Here is a 25,726-nt window from a genome sequence, read left to right as displayed (position 1 = left end):
TTCCCAGCACCCACAGGGCAGCTCGAAACTGTCTCTAACTCTAGCTTCAGGGATTCAACACCCTCACACGGACACACACACAGGCAAAACACCAATGGCATAAAAAAGTGTGTGTGTGTGACAGCAAAGATCAGGGGAGAGGAGAGAGGAGAGAGGGGGCAGAGAGAGAGAGAGAGAGAGAGAGAGAGAGAGAGAGAGAGAGGAATTCTGGGAGTAAGTACCTGCCTCTACCATGTTTTTGAGAGAGTGTCTTCTGCTGCTTCTTCAGTTACTCCAGACTAGTTGAGTTGTTTTGTTTGTTTTTCCCCTTTGGTGATCAATGATTATTTTTCCCTTTTAATCCTATCTAAAAATTAAAAGAGCTTTGGGTTATCAGAACATCAGCATTTTATGTTTTTTAAAAATTTCTTTGTCCTTTTACTTATAGTGATTTTCACATTTTAATGCTTCTTTTTCTTTCTCTGCCTTCCTTTCTCCTTCCTCTCTTCTTTCCTTCTTCCTTCCTTTCTCCCACCCTCCTGCCTGCCCACCCTCTTTCCTTTCTTTTCTCTCCTCTCCTCTCTTTCTCTCTCTCTCTCTCTCTCTCTCTCTCTCTCTCTCTCTCTCTCTCTTGCTTGCTTGCTTTCTTCCAATCTTGGGGTTGTACCCTTGACTAGATAAGTGTTCTGAAACTGATATATGCCCCTAGCCTCCTGTTTTGACACAGGGTCTACCACTGTAGCCCAAGGCTGGCCTCAAACTCACAATCTCCCTGTGCCAGCCTTCCCTCAGAAGGCTGAGATTCCAGGCAGGTACCATCAGGCCCAATGAGGACCTTTAATTTCTTGGTCATCTTAAGTTAATATTTTCTTATTCTTTTCTATTGGGGTTTTAGTTGTCAGTAAAGTGAGATGCCAGAAAGAGACGGAGGAAGAGAACACAACACATACCAGAGGAGACAACTCTTGTTCTTGTTGCTGGCCGATCCTAAGATTATCAGTGAAAAGGTCCCTAGAGGCAGAACTGTAAATGCTTCCCATTAGGTCCAGCTCAGATTTTCTAGGAGAATTTATCCAGAGAATTCCAGAAGCTCACAGGCAAAATTCCTCAGTAAAATAGTGATTCTCTTTGTACTAATATTTAAATCACATTTGACTCATTTCTTCTAACTCAGAGATGGTCCCCAGGACATTGAAGACTGTAAACTTTATGACCTTTTATTTATCTCGCTAGTCTTTCTTGATACTCTCTAGTTATCAGATGAATTGATATATATTAGGGATGCAGTCAGTGATCAGAGAAGATGCACACAGTGATCGTGCAGAATATAATGCCGGAAGCATCTAAAGGCAAGCAATGCCAGGACATCTATTCCCACCTAATGGCTTGGTTGCTGCAGGCCACATCATCTGCTAAGTACCTTGGAGAGATAATCTGATGGTGTTTGAAATCTGCAGAGAATAAAACCAAATCTTGTCTGCAGGATCACAAAAGGCCTTCAGGAAAAGATGGTTAAATGAAGTCTGCGATGCATAGGAATTCAAGGAAGGAGAGGTCAGATATCCAAATGACTAAACTAATTGAACCTGGTTCTTGTTGAGCTCATCCTGGAGAGAGGAAGGAGGTGAGCACTGGATTCCAAGACCTCCATGGGTGACAACTATGCCAACTACTGAAGCTACCTCTGGTCTCATCCTTTTACCACATGCTCTCCATATTCAGTATGAAAGAGAGGAATGGCAAAGATGCCACTTGGAGGCCATGTCCCAACACAAAGCTGAAGTTTTCCCCTTACACTCAAATGTCAAGTCTTTGAGACTATGTTCTAATGAAAAAAAAATAAAAATAAAAAGTGAAACTGGTCCAAGACATTTGAAACAAGACCTCAAGAGCATAAGAGGGAAGCTTCCTTGGTTACGTGGCCAGGCATTTCAGATGGTTCAGCTTATGTGACAATGCAGATTGGCTTTATAATAACTTCCTTGGCTTCTGTTTCTCCTTAGTCTAAGACAGTGTTTCTCAACCTTCCTAATGTCTAGCTCCTCAACCAATATTTCCATTGCTATAACTAATTTTGCTGCTGTTATGAATAGTAGGGTGAATATCTGATATGCAGGACTTCTGACATGCAACCCCTGTGAAAGACTCATTTGGTCCCCACAGGGGTTGGGACCCACAGGTTGAGAACCGCTGGCCTAAAGCAACTTGCTTACTTTGATGCCAACATATCTTCATGACGTACCATGAATAATATTTGGTGGGAAGCAGGAGCTAGATAGACATCATGCATTAAGAAATGTCATGTCTGTGTACAGTTTAGGTTCTGAAAGCTGAGGTTTTCTAGAGTTGGAACCATTGTGCCCTCCATGAAATACAAAAAGACAGCTTGCACTTCTTTCACCGGCTCAGTGAGTACAATCAATCCTAAGGTTCTCCACAAGGCCAGGACACTTACATAGAACTGATATCCACAGACAGAAAAACTAAGCATTAGCCGAGTTCTTCTTGTGCTTCAAAAGGGATCAAGAGCTTTGTGTGCCTTACAAGGAGGGCGACTCTGGGGACTACTAAGGAGATGGTAGCTGGTAAAGTGTTTTCCCTGCAAGCAAGGAGCTGAGTTGGATTCCCTAGACTCCACATGCAACCTGGATGCTGGCAGCATGAGTATGCAATCCTGGAGCTAGAGAGGTAGAGGACGGAAGATCTTTGGAGCTTGCTGGCTAGCCTGGCTAATGGGATCAGCGAGCTTTCTGTGAGAACAAGGTAGAGTGATTGAGGAAGACATCCAGTTTTGACTTCTGGTTTCCGGAAACACAAATGTGCACGTGCACTACACACACACACACACACACACACACACACACACACACCAACACAAACAATGCACACACACACACACCTATTCTCCATATACAAACACATCCATATGCCACATACATATACATACATATTCATGTACACTAAGACACGAAGTCTTCTCCCAAAGTAAGGTAAGGCTACTGATCAGTGTTCTCAGGAAAGCTTGGTTTGTAGCTGTTGCACTAGTTTAGTTATTAATAATGTTCTCAAGTGTGCCAGTCTGGACACTTAAAATAGTTAACCCTTTCCGGCTCTACCCATTAGTAACACCACTCAACTGAGCTGTGAAATGCTTATCTGTTATGACAAGGTCACTACCACTGACTGATTTCATAAGCAGGGAGAACGACACTCCTAAAACTTAATCAATTAACGTGATGTAACAAATAGGTAAGGGGAGCAGGCTTGCCCTGCTTGAGTCCCCCCCACCCCCATGCCGGGCTAGCATGTCAGTGGGTTGTAGGGTCACTCAGCAAATCCCATTCCTGTTTTCTGCAATGCACTCACTTGGATCAGGGTCACTTGTCCTTTAGACGTCAGCTGGGCTAACACTGACAACCCCAAGTGTGGGTGCTCCTATAGGACTGCCTTTTGCACAACCTGTGTACAATCATTCTATGCATATCTATCAGGAACAAGGCATATGTGCCACTCTGCTGTAGTGGTGGGGACAAAACTCTAGTCATTGTAGATTGGTCAGGAAGAAATTAAGTAGATAAGTAACATACCTGCATCCTGTCCTTACCTATAAACATGCTCACTGCACAATTACTCTTCTATAAAGTCATCATGCCACACATTCAGACTTACTGAGGACTGATTACCATGCTGTCTCATTCTTTCTGGCATTCATTCCTGCAGTGCAAGGTCCTGCATAATGACCGGGACAATTGCACATACAGAACCTTCAGCTTACCTTTTAGGGGCCCCTCCTGGTCACGATTCCCTGGTCTGTCAGGCTCTATGAATAATAGCCCTTCCAATGAATTTGAGCTAGCACAAGGCATGTAAGTATAAGACGAGACAGGAAGAAGTACTGGCCTGAGGGGTAGCCTTGCCTCGCAGACCCCTGGAACCAGGCAGCTAATGATTTGATTGAAAAGTTAATCAGTTAGCATATCAGGCTGTGAGGATGAAAATCCAGAGCAGAAAACGACGACGGTTGGGTAGGGTGAAGTGTGATTAGAACGGTGAGGTGTTATTGGTGGGAACATAAAGTGATCCAGCTGCCTTGGAAACCAGTACAGTGGTATCCTTGTTTTCTGAAGTGTGTGCAGAATCACTGGAAGATTTGGAATGTCCACAAAAGCAGTACTGTCAACTTGAGGGGAGTTAGAATCACCTACAAGACAAATCTCTGGCATTTCCAGAGATCTTTAACTGAGAAGGAAGACTCACTCTGAATGTGCAGCGCCAACCTATGGGCTGGGTTCCGAGAATCAACAAGAATGTGAGTGAGAGTAGGGCATCACTCTCTGCCTCTCCTGGCTGTGGATACAGTAACCAGCCACCCTGTGCTATGCTGCCAAACCATTTCTGACCAGACGAACTAAGCCATAAGCCCAAATAAAATCCTTCTTTAAATTGCTTTTGACAGGTACTTTGTCACAGCAGCGAGAAAGGGTTAATACACCTGTCTTTTCGCACTGCCTGTAAAAATCAAAGGTGGAAGCAATCAATCGATTGCCCACGAACAAAATTAATAGTTAAGTCAATGTGGCATGTACGCACCCTGAAACATTCAATCTATAAAAAGAGGAAATGTGTAACGTTTGCTGTAACATGGAGAGAGAATATCGAGTGAAATCAGCTAATTGAAAACAGCCAGTCGATAAAAGACGCATCCTTTTATGAACACACTCACAGAAGGTTCCTAAAGAAAGAGAGCAAACTGGAAGTGTGGCTCTGGGGGGCTGGTAGAGTGAGGAATGAAGAGTTAAGTTTTGTGTATAGTTTTGTAAGATGCTAAGAGCTCCATGGGTCTAGTTTAGAGAGAGAGCTCTGTGAGTAAGAAGCTTCCTCTACAAGCTTGGGGACCTGAGTCCCTAGCCCCAGGATCCATATAAAAAGCCGAGGACATCTGTACCTTCCTGTAACCTCAGCACTGCAGGCTAAGGGTGAGATAGGGAAACCCCCAGAATTCACAAGGCCACCCAGCCCTAGTCCAAAGAGTGAGCTTTTTAAAGTTCAGTGAAAGATCCTGTCTCAAGGCAGTAACTCAGAGAATGTCTGAAGATGGCTTGTGCATGTGTAAGAAAGGGCACGTGGACACACATCATGTGTTACACTGCACACAAACATATCCCATAGTCACAAAAGAAAACGGCTTAAGGATGAAAGTGAAGATCATATGAAGCTGTCCAATCTTTCACTTAAATGTGCCTGAATGGTGGCTGGAGATATGGCTTCGTGATTACGGCATTTACTGCTCTTCCAGAGGACGCTAGTTCAATCCCAGCACCCATGAGGCAGCTCACTAGCTGATCTAACACCCACTCTGGCCTGCATGTGGTGCACAGACATGCTCACAGACAAAACACTCAGACCCATAAAATAGAATTAAGTCACTCCTTCTAAAGAGGTTACAATGGTCAGTTTTACATTCACTTCTGTCAGGTGACCTGACATGTAGTTTACAGCAGGGCTTACTGCCCAGGCAAATTTGCCTCTTACGCCTTCTAAATGCTGGGCAAGTGATTTAGCTCTCTCAAGCCTTGGCTTCCTCTTCTGAAAAAAAAAATGAGAATAAGAATATCAAATTTATGAGGACTTTGATGAAAATTAAATGTGACAATAATTATAATTAGCATATAAATCATAAATAGTAATGATCCTTTGTTGCTTTTAGTTTAGTCTGTTTTGTTAGGGGGTGTCTGGTATCTCAGGATGGCCTTGAACCCTCTATGCAGCCAAGGATGAGTTTGTTCCTGTTCTCCCTCTCCTGAGTGCTGGGATTATATGCATGCAGTACCATGGCTGGTTTATGCTCTGCTCAGGACAGAACCCAGGGCTTCCTGCATGCTAGGTAGAAACTCTACCAATGGAGCTACCCACATCCCTAGCCCAAACATTATTGTTTTGGTTTGTTCTGGCTATGATCATCATCAATACCATTAGCTTAATTCAAAAGCTAACCCATTCTAGCAACCCGTAGAAGGACGTGCTCCCAAGACAAGGACTTATCAAATAAATGGCAATTTAACCCCAGAGCAGAAATCCATGATTCTGAACTCAGATGAGATTGTTTCAACTTCTGGGACCTTAGACTTTCAACCCTCCCCCAACTGCCTGCCAAGAATATGCAGAGATGATATAGCAATCAGAATATCACTGTATACAAATATCTGGCAGGTTGAGATGAAAAATGTTTCAAACCTTGCTAAGACACACCTTTTAATTCACTTTTCTGGCTCCACATTGTGCATTTCAGTGGATGGCCAAATATCTACGGTTATATAGAAAGCACTAATTAGATTCTGGGTTATTAAAAAATATTGACTGAACAGGCTATATTTAGGAATATGTATGTTTTTACATATTTGCATGCAATAACACATTTCAGAGAGCTTCCAAGACTTGCTGTGAACACGGGAAGTAGAAGGGTGTTGAGAAGGATCTTTGAGATTCTAGAAAAGCCGGGTTTGAATCTATGAGCAGCATCCCTGGGAGTCTTGGAAGAGAGGAGAGAGCCGTCATAGAGGCTGCGCTGTGTGGCTACACAGTGTAGGCAGAGGCCCTGCTGGGAGGGGGCACTGGTGGGAGAACAGGTGTTGGGAGCTTGTCCAGGAGTCACTGCCACCCTGAGCCACCACAGCACAAGGCAGTACAGAAGTGAACCTGACCAAACATCGGGCAACAAGAATCTCCCTGAGAAGCTGCTGCCATTTCAGTGTAGACAGCAATCCTGGGCCTTGGAATTAGAAACTATTGATGCCAGAAAGGTTACCCTTGGGACAGGCAGAAAGAGTCACTAAGGGGATTAAAAGACGAAACAACAGTTGTAAAAACTAAAACAGAACCCCCTCATTTGGATTGAATTGCTCAACTTGGCAGGAACTGTGCAGGTTGCAGATCTTCCTAGGCTAAATCGTCAAATATATGCACTCTCAATCAGCAAAAGAAACAGCCTAACAAGATCTTTCTGTGGTAGACACCTGCATCAGACAATGGCACTGATCTCTGGGGGATTTTAAACAGCTGTGCATAAACTTCAAATGTAATTTGCAACCAAATTAGTAAATGTCACCCTTCTTCCCATAAGACATAGCATTTTTTTTTAAAAGAGAGAGAAAGCATCCTCATTTAAGCCTGCCATTTTACACATTCTCAAAGATAAGGGGGGTGGGGGTGCGGCGGGATGAAGATGATGATTCACAAGGTTGGGGTGTGGGTGGGGTGAGGTACTCAAGATCTTAGAAACAAGCCCTGGGGAGGAAGAAGCATGGTGGGCATGGCTTCCAGGACAAATGCATGGAGCCATTAAGTTCTGTTTCCTTGACTCCTGTTTCCTTGAGTCCCGAATCCCGAGACTTTTCCTTTGCTAAATGAAAGGGACAAATGAACTGAGCTGAGAAGACAAAGGCAGATGGCAGATCCCCCAGATCTTGTCTGAGGTTCACCACACAATTCCACAGTCTAGGTCTGTGTTCTCAAAAGGCACCTGCAGCTTAAAGGACTGGGGCTTGGGCACAAACAGTCCATTTTTCCCACTGACAGCCCAAGCTCTTTCTCCCTCCCCCCACCCCTGCCCTCCGCCCTCCCATCTCCACACATACCCAGCTGTGTCACCACTGAATAATCTTTTATTAGCACCATGGCCAGCCCACATAGTAGCAGGACAGCCCAGAGGACAGGGCAGCTCTGTGACGCTCCCCTTGCAGAGAACACCAGAATCACTAAGATTCAGCCCGACGTTGGACCTCTCTCCCACGCCCACATGGAGTCATTAAAGTCACCCGTGGTACTTTGATAATGCCAGCTCTTAAAACTCCAGTGGAACAAAGAGGTTGCATATAACAAAGTGCATCTTAACATGTGACACTCAAAGCTAGAAAATAATCTTGTTCTAAGTAAGGAAGTGAATACCTCAACTTTTAAAATCAAACAACAAACACCTAAAATCCAGCCTAGCCCCTGAAAAACAAAACAAACAAAAACCCCCGAATCAAGCGCTGCAGCAAATTCCCAGAAAACTAGGTGTTCTCCGTGGACAGGTCTCCTAGGACAGAAAACACTCCTTACAAGTCTATGGTTTTGTTTTTGTTTTTGTTTTGTGGACAACACATAAAGTTGCAACTGTTTCCTTTTTCCTAGCCTGCCTTTCCTCGGGTGCTAAGGAAACGCAAAGGAAGAAGGAAGTGCCCCTCAATCCCTGACCCCAGCCTCCACTGGTCAAGGTCGCCAGCACACAAGAAACCAAAGACCGGAGGAGCCCCAAAGTTTGCTTTTTCTCACCCCTGTTACTCCTGACAGTCCCCTACCCTTTCCTGGAACACTTGCAAGGGACATTCGGGTGGCCCTTCAGGCCCCGATCTTTGGCACCTCCAGTCTGCTCACTACTCGGTGGTAACTTGGAACCCTGGGTCCTACCTGGTGTCGTGGCCGCGGTCCCAGAGCAGCGCCGCTGTTGCTCGGATGGCGGGGACTGGCGCGGGCTTGGCGACCCGAAGGTACTCCGGTGGCGGCACCGGCCAGAGGGCGCTCGCCACGCCGGCTCAGGGACGCGCGCCTGGTTGCGTTCCGCGAGCGCTCTCGGCCTTCCTCCTGCTGGCTCTGTCCCCACCCTCCATCCTCACGCCTCACTGGCCACTTGTCGCTCTGCCGCGATTGGGACCCGGAGGCAGCAGGAGGTCTGGATGAAGCAGTCACCGGGCGGGGAACGACGCCGCAGGCAGCGCGAAGCCGGACGGACGCCAGAGCCTCAGCCGCCTGAGTGCCAGAAAGGGGGGCGCGAGAGCAGTCTCTTCTTGCTTAGCTGAAAAACCATAAATGAGCCTCCAGTGGGAAGGGCTAAGGTCACCGGCAGAAAGAAGTGTTTTATTTAATCCATTTTGCATCACAAAGGGCTTACAATCGTTGCTTTTGTTTTGGTTTGCTTTTTAATTACCTACGAGTGTGTTTGGGCACAGCTCTGTAGTGGCATAGAGGCTTCTTGGTGGAGTCTTATGAGTGATTTTTGATGTTTTGAACTGCTTGTAAACTGTACAGCTTTTCGGCAGCAACTTGGCCTCACTAGGGTGTATTTGTCTTTTTAGGAGTTTTTATGCCATGCTGCTAATGTTCATGATGATCATAAATTGTCTCTATAACAAGGGGTGGTAGATTTTCCCGCACTTAATAAAATTACATTTTTGTTGTGGAGTACAGGAAGACCAGATTAGTATGAGAATTTAAATAGTAACATTATTTAAATACTCCACCCTACTCCGTGTTCTCCTCAGCAGGCTTCTGGTTACTGACATACATCATCTTTAAATGGCCACAGGTACGGAGAGTTTCAGCTTCTAATGTAACTCTACAAATGACACACTGAGACATGGAAGTGCTTGGTGACTTGATCAGGTGATACTTGGGGCTGTGTTAAGAAGCCACATATGGTGAAACTTCCCTATAATGTATATGAACCATCAAAGCCAATGTACAGATTTTTAAAGGTTACAAAAATATTTGGTCAAAATTAATCCACTTTGCCATTTGTTGATACCTAAGCACTGAACTAGCCCACAAGTCAGGATCTTACAATACAGAGGCTGTGCTCCAGCCCTGAAGTATGATGTCCTCAGGACATCAAATTCGGGCTCATAGTAGGCCTCCATTATATTTTGGCTATTACATTTGGCAGAAAAGTGTGTCGTGCCTGGGAACAAGGTCAAAGGGCTGGAGGGATGGTCCCCATTTCTGCCCCAGGCCGTGACTGCTAAGGATCCTCTTGTTCAAAGCTGAATGGACTGGCTTCTTTAGGCAGTCTTTCTTCAGTAGATCCTACTGGATTGGGGAGAAATGACAGAATGATCTCACAACTATACCTTAAGTCAGGAAACATATTCTCCATGACTATGTTTCCCACTGAGTATTTTAGGAGATTAAATATGTGCAGGGGCTCAGGGACCTTCATATGTCCTCTGATTAATTATTTAAAACACATTGTTGAGACTCTATTACTGACCATCCACAGCCTGTTTCTGTAAATCAGGCTTCAGTTGCTTTTAAAAGGTTACATACAAATGACAGGATGTTGGCAACATAGTAAATACTTATACATAGTAGGCCTGTGGTTGGAAGAATTACATACATTGTTCATTTTACCTTCATAATCTAATGAAGTAGCTGACATCATAACCATTATTGTCATCCCCACTTGACACATGAAAATAATAATGTTTTGAAAGATTATATAATATAATCAGCATTATATTATTATACATTATATTATTATGAGATTAGAAAGAATCAGAATTCAAACCTTGAGTACTCTTTAGTATTCCTCTTAAACATGATTGAATACAACCTTCATCCCTACAGCACTGATTTTAGTAGTTGTTTTCCATCGCTTTAGAACCTCGGGGTTTGGAAGGCCTGTGGCATTCTGATATCCTATAACTAGAGAGCTCAACAGTTAGAAGTTCTTTACCCTGAAAGCTGGATCTTCTGAAATAATACTCTATCATGTATCTCAGAAAAAGGATTTTATTTTGGCCTTAACAGTATGTTTAAAAGCATGGAACTGTATTCTTGGTCTATGTCAAGTGCAGTGGGAACCTGTCAACTGTTTGGCCTCCTTATGGTACAGAGCTAACTCTGCTTCCCCAGGCTGCAGAGTGCTTCTTTCTATCAGAGTTTGTCTCCCTTGTTTCAGATACCCAGCTGCTGCTCAGAACTCTCCACACCTTTGTTTCCTGGAAGAGGAAATGGCATTTCCGGGAGAGGATGGTGTGTGGGTGGCAAGGTTCTACCCATTGTGTTAAAAACACCCCAACTTTCAGTTGTGTGTTTCTTTTCTCCTTCAATGTCTGCCCTGAAGTTTCCCAGAATTGCACTGAGTACCTGGTGGGTTAGTTGCTTCCTTCTGCGTGGGAAAGATGCTGTTCCGACTCTGGCCACTGAGGGCTAAGGACCAAGGAACTCCAGAGTGACTTTTTCCTGGACCTGTTGCAACTTGGAATTTGGAAAAGAGCCCCCAAGGCATCACCGTGCTTTCCTCTGGGACTTAGCTGAAGACTGTGGCTCCATCTCCTACCGCATCCACCACTTGCACCTTTCTCTGGGATTAGCCTCATAAGGGATTCAGAATACAGAGCACAAAGAACAGTTCTTAGTTTGAGCCTCAGTTTGGAGACCAATGGAACTTTGGAGAACTAGGGCGTGACAAATATAGGCAACTTAAAGACAGTGTCATGAGACAAGGACATTTCTTTCGACAGGAAACCACCATTTGAAGGACATCATTCCAGATGATTTTGTGAGGTCTTTGACATCCAGACATCCTCTTTCTAAAGTCTGTCAGAGACTATTTGCAAAGTAGCCAGCCTTAGTCTCTTGAAGGAATTAGAAGTCAATGGAGTACTTTAACCAAAGACTCAAGTAACATGTGAAAGCTAGTGTAAATTTATTTGGAAAGTGTAAAAGTTATGGGTAGATAAAAGAGACAGAGGCATGAACAAAATCAGACATTTTAAACTCAAAACATGGGCAAGTGTTTGCTGCTTAAAAAAAAATTCACTGTACAGTCTACACTGAAACTTTATTTATTGCTATTCATTTATTTTTCCCAAAGAGATCTTTAAACCTGGAAGCAAAACTTGAATTTTGCTAGAAGTCACTAAACTCCAGTCGCTGTCGTCTGCTTACTTATCGCGTTTGATCCTTGAGGCAGGGTGTCGTGAAAACCCTGGCTGGCCCCAAACTCATTACATAGCTGAGGATGACCTTGAACTTCCGATCTTTCCTGCCAGCAATTCCCACATCCCAAGTTTAGAGGTTTGCAACACCAAAGTTGCATACATCGCTGTTGATAATAAGAGCCTTCAGCTCTGTAGAGGGTGAGTTGGTACAGTGAAAGGTGAAGGCAGTTTAATCTAAGAGTAGGAAAGAGTGGTTAAATTTTTAAAAGTTTCACTATTGGGACATTTATTCATTTGACGTGCTTAGAAATGTTGAAGGACTTTATAATCATGGGCCAGGTAAGGCAGGTAGGTATTATTTCTTCATTTAAGGACAAGATGTTGATGGGGAACTATTCACTAATGCTAACGGTGCCTTCCTGGGTATGTCAGGGTGGTGTTAAAAGCACTGTGGCATGTATAATGTCTTCTGTATTTTATAGGTGCTACAGTGTAGCTGTGGAGTCTAAAGAACTGTCTCCCCAAGTCTGTGGAGCCACTAATTTATAAGATTTATCTGGTCAACTTGACTCTCAACTCATGATAAACTTTCTATCGAACACACAGAAGAAACAGGACAAGTGTAGAAATTATATCCTGACTTGGATCAGTAAACGAACCATGTGTGTTTACATAGGTTCCAATGGTTAAAGTACTGTGAAGGCAAAATAATTCATATTCATAGGTCAGATAGCTGACCTATCATCGCGTATCACACTGCACAGTTATTGAAACCGTTGGAAAGGAAAGTGTCTGTCATCAGTCGTGTGGAATGTCCGGAAGAGGTTATTTCCTTCTGAACATCAGTTAAAATATTACAAAAGAAAATTATGTTGAACATAAAAAATGATTTTTTTTTAAATTGAGGAATTACAAAAACATGCCTTGGCATCTTGTGTTAGTTGTAACATGAATGTCTGACTTGGAGAGTCAGGGTCCTGATGTTGTGAGCTACATTGATCTTGTTCCATACTGTGGGGCAGTGGGGGATGCTCTGTTCCTGTCCCCAATGCAAATGTCCTCACTCCCAAAATGTTCCACTTCATTCCCAAATGGCAAACCTCATAATAGGTTGCTTATTTCAACTTGAATTCACACACACCGCTATTTGATTTTCTTGCTTTTTTGCCCCCTGCCTGTCACTACGCACAAACGCAGGCAGCAGAGGGAATGGCCTGTGTTTGGGACTCAGGGAGGAGAATCTTAATTTCCATTTTACTCATTAAAAATATATATATATATATATATATATATATATATATAAAGTTTGCAAGACCAAGGGGCCTCTCTTCTGATACATATGCAGCTAGAGACACGAGCTCTGGGGGTACTGGTTAGTTCATATTGTTGTTCCACCTATAGGGTTGCAGACCCCTTTAGCTCCTTGGGTACTTTCTCTAGCTTCTCCACTGAGGGCCCTGTGTTCCATCTTATAGCTGACTGTGAGCATCCACTTCTGTGTTTGCCAGGCACCGGCATAGCCTTACAAGAGACAGCTCTATCAGGGTCCTTTCAGGAAAATCTTGCTGGTGTATACAATAGTGTCTTCATTTGGTGGCTGATTATGGGATGGATCCCCGGGTGCGTCATTCTCTAGATGGTCCATCCTTTCGTCTCAGCTCCAAACTTTGTCTCTGTAACTCCTTCCATGGGTGTTTTGTTCCCAATTCTAAGAAGGGGCAAACACTTTGGTCTTCGTTCTTCTTGAGTTTCATGTTTTTTTTTTTTTCTTTTGCAAATTGTATCTTGGGTATTCTAAGTTTCTGGGTTAATATCCACTTATCAGTGAGTACATATCATGTGAGTTCTTTTGTGATTGGGTTACCTCACTCAAACGTTATATGTCCCAGTACAGGGGAACACCAGGGCCAAGAAGTGGGAGTGGGTGAGTAGGAGAGTGGGGGGGGGGTATGGGGGACTTTTGGGATAGCATTTGAAATGTAAATGAAGAAAATACCTAATAAAAAATTGGAAAAAATAGTAAGCCAACCAGGCATGGTGGCATGAGCCATTAATCCTAGTACCTGGGAGGCAGAGGCAGGTGAATCTCTGTGAGTTTGAGGCTAGACTCATCTACACAGTGAATTCTAGGACAGCTAGGACTCTCAAAATGATGATGATGGTGGTGGTGGTGATGATGATAACGAACGAGAAAAATACTGTGAAAATGGAGTGGAAATGTGTCCTACATAGGCAATCGTATCAGCAGCTCATATTCATGCCCTCGTGCATCTTCAAAACAATGAGAAGCAAATGAACAGTCCTTTTATGTCATCAGAACTCAATGTGGGTGTGGTGCTTAAAGATCAAAGGTATTTGAAACCAGAATAGGTGTTTATTTTCTAAATAGTATGCAAATGTCCCATTAATGCACAGATTCCCCCTTTCACAGGTCTGCTTTAAAGTCAGTGAAGGGGGGGGTATTTATGTTACATTGGGATTTTGGAAGGATGGTAGAACAGCTAAAAATCTCTACAGCATAACATTATTTTTATTACTACCTCATAACTCTACCTTTGCTACTGCTAAGAACTGTAACATAAATATCTGTGTTTTCTGTTGGTCTCAGGCAACCCCTGTGAGACGGTCATTCCACCCCCCTCAACATGTCCTGACCCACATGTTGAGAACAGCTCATAAAAGTGCTTCATCCCTAAGACTGTCAGCAATGGGAGGATGCACTTCGAATTCACAACTATGCTTGCTCGGCCACTAATACCCAGTATCCTATAAGCCTGTGAGCTTATTGGCAGCTATAACAGTCCTATAATACGGGTGTTCTTCACACGTCACTGATGAGAGCATCGAGGTTCAGAGTGGGCAAGTGACTTAGCAAAGACTCACACAGCAAGAGACTCATACAGCCAGGATCTATCCACTTAGTACCTCAGGAATTTGCCCAGCAACTCCTGAAGCTAACACAGATCATATTCCATAGATGTGTTTTGAAAATTAATGTTTTGTATTTTCCTATGAAAGGCATTATGGATATGCGCACCAATTGAAACATTAGAGAAAGGTAAGTAGAAGAAAGAGATTAGCCATCATCTTACAACCCAGTTAACATTTTATTTATGCCTATTTTTAAAAAATAATTTCAAAATTAGTTGTCCTGATTGCTTGATGGTAGCTAATAATCATCGTAGAAAAATTCTGAAAACTGTAATCATGTATATAAAAGAAAATTTAAATCACTAATAACCTCCAAATATGAAGCTAACTGTTTAAGTCATAGCAGACTTTATCCATTTTGAGTCAGAAGCCAAAGCAGTCTATATTGCACACATTATAATTTAGATGTCATTTAAGTTGCTTTTTTTTTTTTGAAAGATTTGTTTGTGTGTATGTGTGTTCACATGTCCGTGTGCAGTTAGTGTGTTTCTGTACATCTGTGGAGGCCAGAAGAGAGCTTTGGGAACCCTCTTCCATTACTTTCCACATACTACTTTGAGGCAGGACCTCTCCCTAAACCTTGACTCCTAGCCTTACAAGCCATCAAGAGCCAGGATCTCCTTCCTCCATGCCCATCAGACCTGGGGATACAGGAGTTTGAAGGATGTCAGCTTGCTACATGCACTAGGATCTGTACTAGGTCCTCTCGATTTCTCAGCAAGCACTGCTCTTAACTGTTGGGCTGTCACTCCAGATCCTTGTTTGTTTGTTTTTTTAACCTGATGTGTTCTTTTCCTTGAAGTTACAAATATGACTTCTAGCCACTTGACCAGAATGCTTCTTGGTTTTTGTGAATGGATCTAGCTACTAAGTTACTCTCACAACCGATATACCTAAAGAAGGGATTGGATTCCTCTCCTGGGCATATATCCAGAAGATGTCCCAACCGGTAAAAAGGACACATGCTCCACTATGTTCATAGCAGCCCTATTTATAATAGCCAGAAGCTGGAAAGAACCCAGATGTCCCTCAACAGAGGAATGGATACAGAAATTATGGTACATTTACACAATGGAGTACTACTCAGCTATTAAAAAGAATGAATTTATGAAATTCCTAGCCAAATGGATGGACCTGGAGGGCATCATCTTGAGTGAANTAACACAATCACAAAAGAACTTACACAATATGTATTCACTGATAAGTGGATATTAGCCCAAAACTTAGGATACCCAAGATATAAGATACAATTTGCTAAACGCATGAAACTCAAGAAGAATGAAGACCAAAGTGTGGACACTGTGCACCTTCTTAGAATTGGGAGCAAAACACCCAGGGAAGGAGTTACAGAGACAAAGTTCGTAGCTGTGATGAAAGGATGGACCATTTAGAGACTGCCGTATCCAGGGATCCATCCCATAATCAGCTTCTAAACGCTGACACCATTGCATACACTAGCAAGATTTTGCTGAAAGGACCCAAATATAGCTGTCTCTTCTGAGACGATGCCGGGGCCTAGCAAACACAGGAGTGGATGTTCACAGTCAGCTATTGGATGTATCACAGGGCTCCCAATGGAGAAGCTAGAGAAAGTACCCAAGGAGCTAAAGGGATCTGCAACCCTATTGTTGGAACAACATGATGTACTAACCAGAACCCCGGAGCTCTTGTCTCTAGCTGCATATGTATCGAAAGATGGCCTAGTCGGCCATCAATGGAAAGAGAGGCCCATTGGACTTGCAAACTTTATATGCCCCAATATAGGGGAATGCCAGGGCCAAAAGAATGGGAATGGGTGGGTAGGGAAGTGGGGGGGGCGCTATGGGGGACTTTTGGGATAGCATTGGAAATGTAATTGAGGAAAATATGTAATAAAAATATTAAAAATCAAAAAAAAAAGAAGGGATTGGATTATTGTTTCATTCTGCCCTATAGCTCCAGAAGATGACTCCATGGTGCCAACCCCACAAATGTAACTTGGTTTAAACAGTTTCCACTGCAGAGGAAAGAAAGCTGGAGTAAGTGTGTTCAGTTTGAGGCTTTGGCTCTGGCCTAAAGACTTAAATATTGATCTGCCAGGTGAACTAAATTTGTGGATTACAAGAATTGGGAAGGGATGTGAAAGTGAGGGATTAAATAATAAATTAATAAAGTTTCTCTCCAAACAAAAAAACCCAACGTTCCTTGAGAACCTTTGCATCATGTGATATCACATGCCCAAGGGGCTTAAATATACTTAAAATTTCAACTTAAAATGGCTGCTGGGTAAACTGAGGAAGGTGCACCTAGCCAGGATACCTATGGACATGCTACCAAGCTTGCACTTTTCCAAGGAATATAGTAAGAACCTGAACTAAAACAAAGAAAGAAAACACACACACACACACACACACACACACACACACACACACAATAGAGAGATATGAGAGAGAGAGAGAGAAGGAGGACTGAAGCAAAACCTGAGCTAAAAACAAACCAACCAACTAATAAACTTGTACAATGAGCTGAAGCAGCCCAGAGTTTCTGGGGCTTTGCCTGCTTGATAGAGTGGCAATATATTAAAATAATTTTTAAGGAAATTGTTGTTAACATATTTGTTTCTCCAATCTTCTCTGCCATCATTCTCTTTTGCAGGACCACATATTTTATTTTCTTCCTCGCCATTGCGTGTGGAGAGAATGCAGGTCTCTTCCATGCCTCTACACTTAAATTATCCCACGTATTTCTCTGCTATGAGAGAAAATTCCAGAAATTTCATGCTCTACTTTGTAAACCCCTGGACACAGTGGGTGTATTGTGTACACTATGTGATGGGTGTGGAGAAAGTGGAATTCTGACGCTAATTATTACACTTTCCACAATGGCCACTAATGCAAAGCATACGAGGAGCCAGTGTCCTGTGGGTACACAAGGCATAGAAGTGTGCTCATATGTAGGGCAAGGCATGTGTGGCATGGTCCCTATAGCACTCCTTGGAATCCACCCCCCCCCCCCAAGCAAGGCAAGTGCATCACAAAATTGTGCTGTGCCAATCAACTGAAACTGTAGCAGTGACCATTGATGAAGAACTGTGGCGTGAAATTCCAAAATCAAAAGCTTGCGAATACAATGCCAGGCAAGGTTGAAAAGGACACATCCTATGTGGAGTCATTTGCTGGAAGTTCAAAATCAAGGTGGGTGAATTGGTGAATTCACACTGTGAGGTGAGAACAGGAGTTACTACGTTTGAGGAGATGAGATGTGGAGGGCCTAGGGAAGAAGTCGGATGTTTATGGTGGCTTTTGTGGACTTGTCACAGAGGATGGTCACTTTGTGAAAGCTCATGCAGGTGTCTGCGATTTATGGCAATTCAATAAACAAAATTTCCAGGACTGGGGGGATGGTTCAGTGGGTGGAATGCTTGCTGCAGAAGCATGAAACCTTCCATCAGGATCCCTAGCAGCCAGGTAAAAACTGGGTGTGGCCCCATGCATCTGCAATCCCAGCAGTGAGGGTGGAAACGGGAGGACCCCAGGAGCTCATTGCTCAGGGAGTCTAGCCAATAGGTGATCTCTAAGTTCAGTGAAAGCACCCTGTCACAAAAAGTATGATAGAGGGCAGTAGAGGATGTCATCAGCCATTGTGCCTCTGTTCTCTACATATATGTATGCATATGTGCATACTCTCCCACATACATGAAGTCCATGTGCATGCATTCAGACACACACACACAAACACAGACATATAGACATACATAGACATACACACACACACTCTCAGACATACACACAGAAACACACACAGACACATACAGAGACAGAGAAAGACAAGAAAGATAGAGAGACAGAGAGCTTTTGATGGCCAGGGGCTTGCTGTTGCAAGTCAAGGGATTTTCCTTTATCAGAAACAAGGAGACAAACATATTAACTCTTCCTTCTCTCTGCTATTCACAATGCCAACAAGTCAAGCTTAAGCACAGTAGGCTCTCAGCAAGTCACTGAAACATTCTGTGTCATTTCAGTCTGGTGTGTGAAAGAGTGCCACACCGTGCTGCCAATGGGTCTTTCTGGCCCTCACTGCTAGGGCCTCTGCCAGCTCCTGAAGGCTTTCCCAGTGCCTCTTCCTCTCAGAGTCTCCCTACCCCGATTCCATTTGTTCTTATGTTCTCTTTCTGTCGTTTCCTTTGTCCTAGCACTGTGCCTGTACAGAGCATATCATAAAAATGCAAAATGGTCAAATACCAAAAATGTTCAGAATATTCTGAATTCCACTTTGGACTCAGTGGACAAATGCCTCAAAGAGTTTTTTTTTTTTTAAAGGAACTTATTCCAACTTGGGTAAAAGGCTTCTAATGTCAGCGTGCAACTGGAGCAAATCTCAAAAATGCAGAAAGGACAAATGGTCTCAGTGGCCACTCAGTTTCATCATTTGGAAGGTCATGCTTGTGGCTATGACACAAAGAATAAAGTAGAAAAGGACTTTCAGGAAATTTTAATGAGCTGGGCAAAGAGGCTTAGAAATACGAGTCTTAGAGGCTGATAAAGATATTTGAAGAAACTTGTTTTCAAAATCCTTCAGTTTCTCCTATATTTCTTTTCATATATATTATATTATGTATATAATACACACACGTATACGTATATGTATATGTATGTATCCTACCTCCCCCTAAACCTCTTTGTGACCCCTCTGAGATCTACCTCACCCTGAACCTGCCCCCGCTTCATGTCTTTTTTGTTTTGTTTTGATTATAACCCAATGTGTGTGTGTGTGTGTGCATGTGTGTGTGTATGAGTGTGTGGTGTTGCATGCACATAAACTTCTTCATGTATGTGGGAGAGTGTGCACATATGCATATGTGTATGTAGGAGATGAAAGGCAAAAGCCATTTGTACCTTGCTGAGGGAAACTCGTCTGCAGCTTTGCAACACTGTCAACAACTTCAGGGCTACTCAGACAGGCATGGAGTGAGGCACTTCAGAGGGTGGGCCTGCCAGGAACCATACCTCTAAAGAAAACTGACTACCCCACAACAGCTATCAATTGTCAAAGGCTCCTTAACTGGGGTACTGGACCCCTGATGTTCCATCCTGGGGTGACCACCGACTTGAGTGTATTTCTTTACTGAAGTTGTTGAAAGTGTTGCAAAGCTGCAGACGTGGTGTTTCCCTCAGTAAGATACAAATGGCTTTTGCCTTTTGTCTCCTACATACACATATGCATATGTGCACACTCTCCCACATACATGAAGTTTATGTGCATGCAACACCACACACACACACACACACACACACACACACACACACACTACAAGAAGCACTCTACTTTCTACTTACTGGGCCATTTCTTCAGCCCCTAGCTCTGTTCTTTTAGAGCATTGAGCATCCAAAGAGCTAGGTTAAGAGATGAGATTTATTTAAGAACATTTGTCTGTTTTGCTTTAAAACAATTCTCGCAATGGGAACAGGGGAATGCCACACTGTTTTGCTGGCCTCTCTTCAGTATTATTTCTGTTTTGTACTATTTCTTTTCCTCACCAAGAACCATTTCACTGACTAGCTTAGTTCCCTGAGTGATGAGTGCCACCTACCTGCACTACGTTAGGCAGCCTTCTGAGATAGATGATAGATAACCCAGACAGGATCTGTTGCTGGAATATAAATCTTCCAAGTGTGACTTGGGCCAAGGCTCCCATCAATAAAGTGCTAGCCACGCAAACACGAGGATCTGAGTTTGATCCAAAGCATCCACTTGAAAAAGCTAAGCATGGTGCTGCACTGTTGTAATCTCAGTAGCAATAAGAGCATCCCTCATGTTCACCCTGGCCAGCCAAACTAGGTGAATTGGTCAGTCCTAGATCCCAGTGAATCTCAAAACAAGGTGGGTGGCTTCTGAGACACGACACTGCAGGTCATACATTGGCCTCCACACATGAACATGCACACCTGTATCGCACACAAGGAACCTTTATCTAGCAGCCACCCAGGATGCTCTTCTGCAGTGTCAGACCTCACTCCATCACCTGGCTCCACCCTCAGCTTCTCTTGCTTCCACGTGTGAATTTCGAGATGCATGTCCTTTATTATAGGAAGTACATCACTGTACGCTAGGCGCTGAGAAAGCTTGGTGTTGCTAAGGAAGACAGACAGACAGACACGTGGAGGGAGTTTCCAGACTGTGCCTTTAGAGAAATACAATCAGATCTTGTTTACTTTCTCATTTCAAAATGACCTACATGAGGACATACGTTTGGATCTCTAGCACCCATGTAGACAGTCTGGCATGGTGCTTATTGGTAATGAAGCAGGATTATGAGAATATATGCCCCACTGGCCAGCCAGCCTAGTGAGATAAGTCATCTTCAGGGTCAGTAAGAGAATTGTCTCAAAAAAATAAAATGGAGAATGTCTGACAAAGATATTATCTGGCCTCCACATGCACAGAAATGCACACACATCTTCAAGCACATGTATACCAGCAAACAAGCTCTCTCTCTCTCTCTCTCTCTCTCTCTCTCTCTCTCTCTCTCTCTCACACACACACACACACACACACACACACACACACACAGCATGCACACGTGAGCAGTGCGGTGATCCAGAATTCCCAATCTGTGATTGCTGTCACCATTAGTGACAAACTGTGAAGACTCATGAACTCACATCTGGGCTTCAGTGTCCACCACTGTCTGTAAACCAAAATGATGGTGTCAAGAATGGTCCTTTCTACTGGGGAAAAAAATTCTTAAGATCCCAAATAATGTAATGCTGACACAGATTGGCTCTTTGTTTTCATGTTGGACAATGAAATGAGATTTGTGTTCAGCCAAGACTAACTAGCTAAAAAAACAAAACAAAACAAAACAAAACAAAACAAAACAAAACAAAAAAAACAGAAGATATCTAGCCCTCGGTCATGCTCACGGCGTCAGAAAGGAAGGTGTTTCCATTTGCAAAGACAGGCAGCTTTGTAGCTGAAAGTCTTCCATTTCATTGTGTGCTTTAATGTTTTTACTGAGATGCATGTGGTTTTCAGACACAGGAAAGAACATACCAGCCTGTGGTTGAACTTTCCACTAGAGAACAGACAAGGTACAGCTTAGAACCAGTGCTGCTGGGCAGATCCTTCTTGCCTTAAACGTGCAAACCCACTTGAGAAAATGTCCTCTCTTCGCAAGAATGCTGTGGATTGCTTCAGTTTTGGGAAGTTTTAGGGAACAAGGCCTTATGGCATCTGATACTACAACTGCATATAGTTGTCCTGAAGAAGAACTGGAGTGGCTTCAAGGCCATCGGTCATTTCTCTTCTCTTCAATTTGAATTCTGGGAATCAGAGGATGGCATCTTCCTGGGTGATACTTCCCAGTACCATTGATTCTAAGTAAGTCTTACCCGCTTCCTCTTAAAGCAAACTGACCCGTGAAAATTGTTCTTCCTCTGGTAGTATTTGACCTTCATAGCTAGTTTCAGTAACTCATTCCTACGACCCCACTTCTGACCTGTGGAGTTCATTCTACAGGTGAAACAAATTCTTCAATAAATATTTAGAGCCCATCAGCCGAGTTTACAGTATGTCAAGCTGTAACTTCATAGTCAACCAGAACTTGAGACATGGGTGAAAAACATCTTTTATATTTTATGTTTGAGACATAGTTATAACGCATGACATGGAATGAATTTTGTAGAAATTTTCTTTTTTAATTAACTTTGGAAACACTTTTTACCGATAGTTGGGATATCTAACAATACTGGGGTAAATACCCTTGACTAAACCTCATGCACTTGCCCCAGAAGAAACCTGCAAGAGAAGAATGGGTCAATGCCATCATAAACACACGGTGACCTGACTCTTTTTCTTCCATTGCCTTGCTGGCCACGGTAAGAGCTCCCTTCTTCCTAGGAGACCTACCCTAAGACCCACTCCCCGGATCTGTTCTGTCTTACCTTCCTTGCTCTGCTTCATTTACAGGAGCCACCACCCTCCTTAGCGTGCCTACCAAACTATAGCCTAGGAAATGTGGAGATGAATCTCCTTCAGGTCCTCGCCTCCTCGGTTCTCAGTGATGGTTTTACTAGTATCTTTGGAGAGGAGCTGCTACCTCAAAACCCTGGTTAACAGAGGTTTAGGAAGGCCTTATTATTATTATTATTTTAATCAAAATCAACATAAAATCAATAATGTTAGTACAATGTCAACACTACCATTGTATCCAAAAGGCTGTCATTAGAATTATATGATAGTTGGGGGACAGGGACTGGCACACTGTAATTTGTCTATGGCTCCTTCTAGGTGCATAACTAGATACAAGTCACCTGAAGTTAGATTTGACCAATTCTGTAGGCCCTGATCTTGAGGTGACAGTTCACCTTGTGAGTTACTCATTTTATGAGCACAGGGACCTGATTTGATTCCCAGAACCCAAATGGAAATGCTTTCATGGTGGTGCATGCTTGTGAACCTAGTTTGGGGATGCAGAGACAGCAGACCCTTAGGACTTCCTGGCCAGCAAACCTAGTTATAATTGGCAAGTTTAACACCAGAGAGACCCTGCCTCAAAAAGTAGTGGGGAAGATGGCATGCTGTGGAATGAGACTTAAACCTGGCCTCTGTGTATACACAAATGCTCACGTGCATCTGTATGCACATGGCACATGCTATCACATCACATGACATCATATCACATGACATCACACCACAACACATCATCACATCAGGTAGGTCCTTCTTAACTTGACTCTAAGACTGGTGTGTCTGAGAGGAGAAGGGCTGTGTCTTCAGGCTTGTTTCTGAAATTAAGTCAGCACACTTCAGATATGATCCATGACTAAAAGCTGTCATGAGAGAGAAATGAAGTTTGGTTATGAGAGCCACCCAAGGTTTGAACCGCTAGGGTTTGGCAATTATAGGTTCCCATATATCTCCGTCAGGGTTTCTATTGCTTTAATAAAACACCATGACCAAATAGCAGGTTGAAGAGGGAGGGATTTACTTGGCTTACACTTTCACATCACTGCTTATCACTGGAGAAGTCACGACAGGATCTCAAACAGAGCAGGAACCTGGAGGCAGGAACTGATGCAGAGGTCGTGGAGGGGCTGCTTATTGGCTCATCGCTCAGCCTGCTTTCTTATAGAACTCAGGACCATCTGCCCAGGGATGGTACCATCATAATGGGCTGGGCCCCAGCCATCGATCACCAATTCAGAAAATACCTTACAAGTCTGCATACACCCCAATCTTACGGAGGCATTTTCTTAATTGAGGTTCTCTCCTCTCAGATGACTTTAGTTTGCATCAAGTTAACATAAACTTACCAAGGTATGAATAATGGGAATAGTAAGTCATTCATGTCTTACTCTTGAAACATTTTGTCTCTTTGCTCTTAGGGAGCCAAGTATGCTGGGTTTACTCTGCTTTGCTCTGACCATTGCTCATATTTACAGCTTTGACCCTAAAACAGTGTTGTACTCAAGCTGACACCTAGGCATCCTAGACCCATGCTTTCCCATTCATCCTGGGCATCCCAGACTCATGCTTTCCCCATTCATCCTGGGCATCCCAGACTCATGCTTTCCCATTCATCCTGGGCATCCCAGACTCATGCTTTCCCATTCATCCTGGGTGTCCTAGGTTCATGTTTTCCCATTCATCCTGGGCATCCTAGGCTCATGTTTTCCCATTCATCCTGGGTGTCCTAGGCTCATGTCTTCCCATTCATCCTGGGCATTCTAGGCTCACTGCTTTCCCCATTCATCCTGGGCATCCCAGATTCATGCTTTCCCATTCATCCTGGGTGTCCTAGGTTCAGTGTTTTTCTCATTCATCCTGGATGTCCCAGACTCACTGTTGTTTTCCATTCATTGATCATACCCTGTATGCCACTCACCCCTCCTCCAACTAGATCAAATGTCCTTTGGTCTATGGTGCACTCTTGACTGAGATGACAAATACTTCAGAAATTATAATGTGTACTTCCATGCCTTTGTTTGGTGTATGCCCTTTCATCTAACAAAGAAAGGCTCTTTCTTTGTTGTGTTCTTCAAAAGCATTCCGCATTCGTCAGTATCTAGGTAAAGATGGAATATTCTAGAAAAGGGAGACACCTGAACAAAAATGCTAATTTTTCACAAATACTTGTTTTATTTACATAATCACCTTTTTTTTTTTTGGTTTTTCAAGACAGGGTTTCTCTGTATAGCCCTGGCTGTCCTGGAATGTACTCATCTTTTGACAAACTATTTTAAAATGTATTCCTTGATACTTTTGTAGATATGTTCATAACTGCCCCCAACTTCTCCTGGATCTCCCTTCTGAAAAACTTCATGTCTGTTTTACATTTTCTGTATTCTCTCTCTCTCTCTCTCTCTCTCTCTCTCTCTCTCTCTCTCTCTCTCTCTCATAGCCTATTGAGTCAATTAGTGCTGTCAATACATGTACATGATTATGGAACCATCTACTGGAACATGGTTAACCTGACAACAGCCACACCCCTACAAAAAGTTGACCATCACCTTCAATAGTCACCTACTGTCAATTGCTCCCCAGCCAGGGGAACCTTTTCTTTCCCTCCTCACCCTTCTATGCCATGATGTTGATATTGTGTGGACAGCCATGGCTGCTGGTAGTTCATGAGTGCAGTGGTCCTGCCATGTTCAGAAGACAGAGTTTTCCTCCAGTCCTCCCCAACTTCCGGATTTTACATTTCTCCTCCCTCATATGTGGTGTTTCTTGAGATTTTAGAGGTATGCTAGTGGGACATCTGTCTTAGGGTTTCATTGCTGTGAAGAGACACCATGACCAAGGCAGCTCTTATAAAGGAAAATATTTAACTGGGGCTAGCTTACAGTTCAGAGGTTCAGTCCATTATTATCATGGTGGAGAGCATGGCAGTGTTTGGGTAGACATGGTACTAGAAGGAGAGTTTTACATTTTGATAGGAAGGTAGCCAGGAGGAGAGCCTGTTCCTGAGGCAGCTAGGAGGGGGCTTTCTTCTGCACTGAGAGCCTGAGCATAGGAACTTCAAGCCCACCCACACAGTGACATACTTCCTCCATCAAGGCCACACCTATTCCAACAAGGCCACATCTCCTAGTAGTGCTGCTTCCCATGGGTCAGCATATTCAAACTACCACAAAATC

At 43.3% G+C, this 25,726-nt stretch overlaps 1 protein-coding gene across 1 annotated transcript in view; it reads right to left on the bottom strand.

Annotated features, from left to right (window-relative positions):
* Prkcq (protein kinase C theta) overlaps positions 1-8,720 on the bottom strand; it is a 131,413-nt gene extending 122,693 nt beyond the window's left edge. Inside the window, exon 1 of the mRNA XM_021155209.2 lies at positions 8,428-8,720. The gene's annotated coding sequence lies outside the window, so the exon portion shown is untranslated. The remainder of the gene's footprint in view (positions 1-8,427) is intronic.
* Between the last annotated feature and the right edge of the window lie 17,006 nt (positions 8,721-25,726).

The sequence above is a fragment of the Mus caroli genome, chromosome 2, assembly GCF_900094665.2.
Source record: "Mus caroli chromosome 2, CAROLI_EIJ_v1.1, whole genome shotgun sequence".
Taxonomy (NCBI): Eukaryota; Metazoa; Chordata; class Mammalia; order Rodentia; family Muridae; genus Mus; species Mus caroli.
This window is presented reverse-complemented; position numbering and strand designations above follow the sequence as displayed.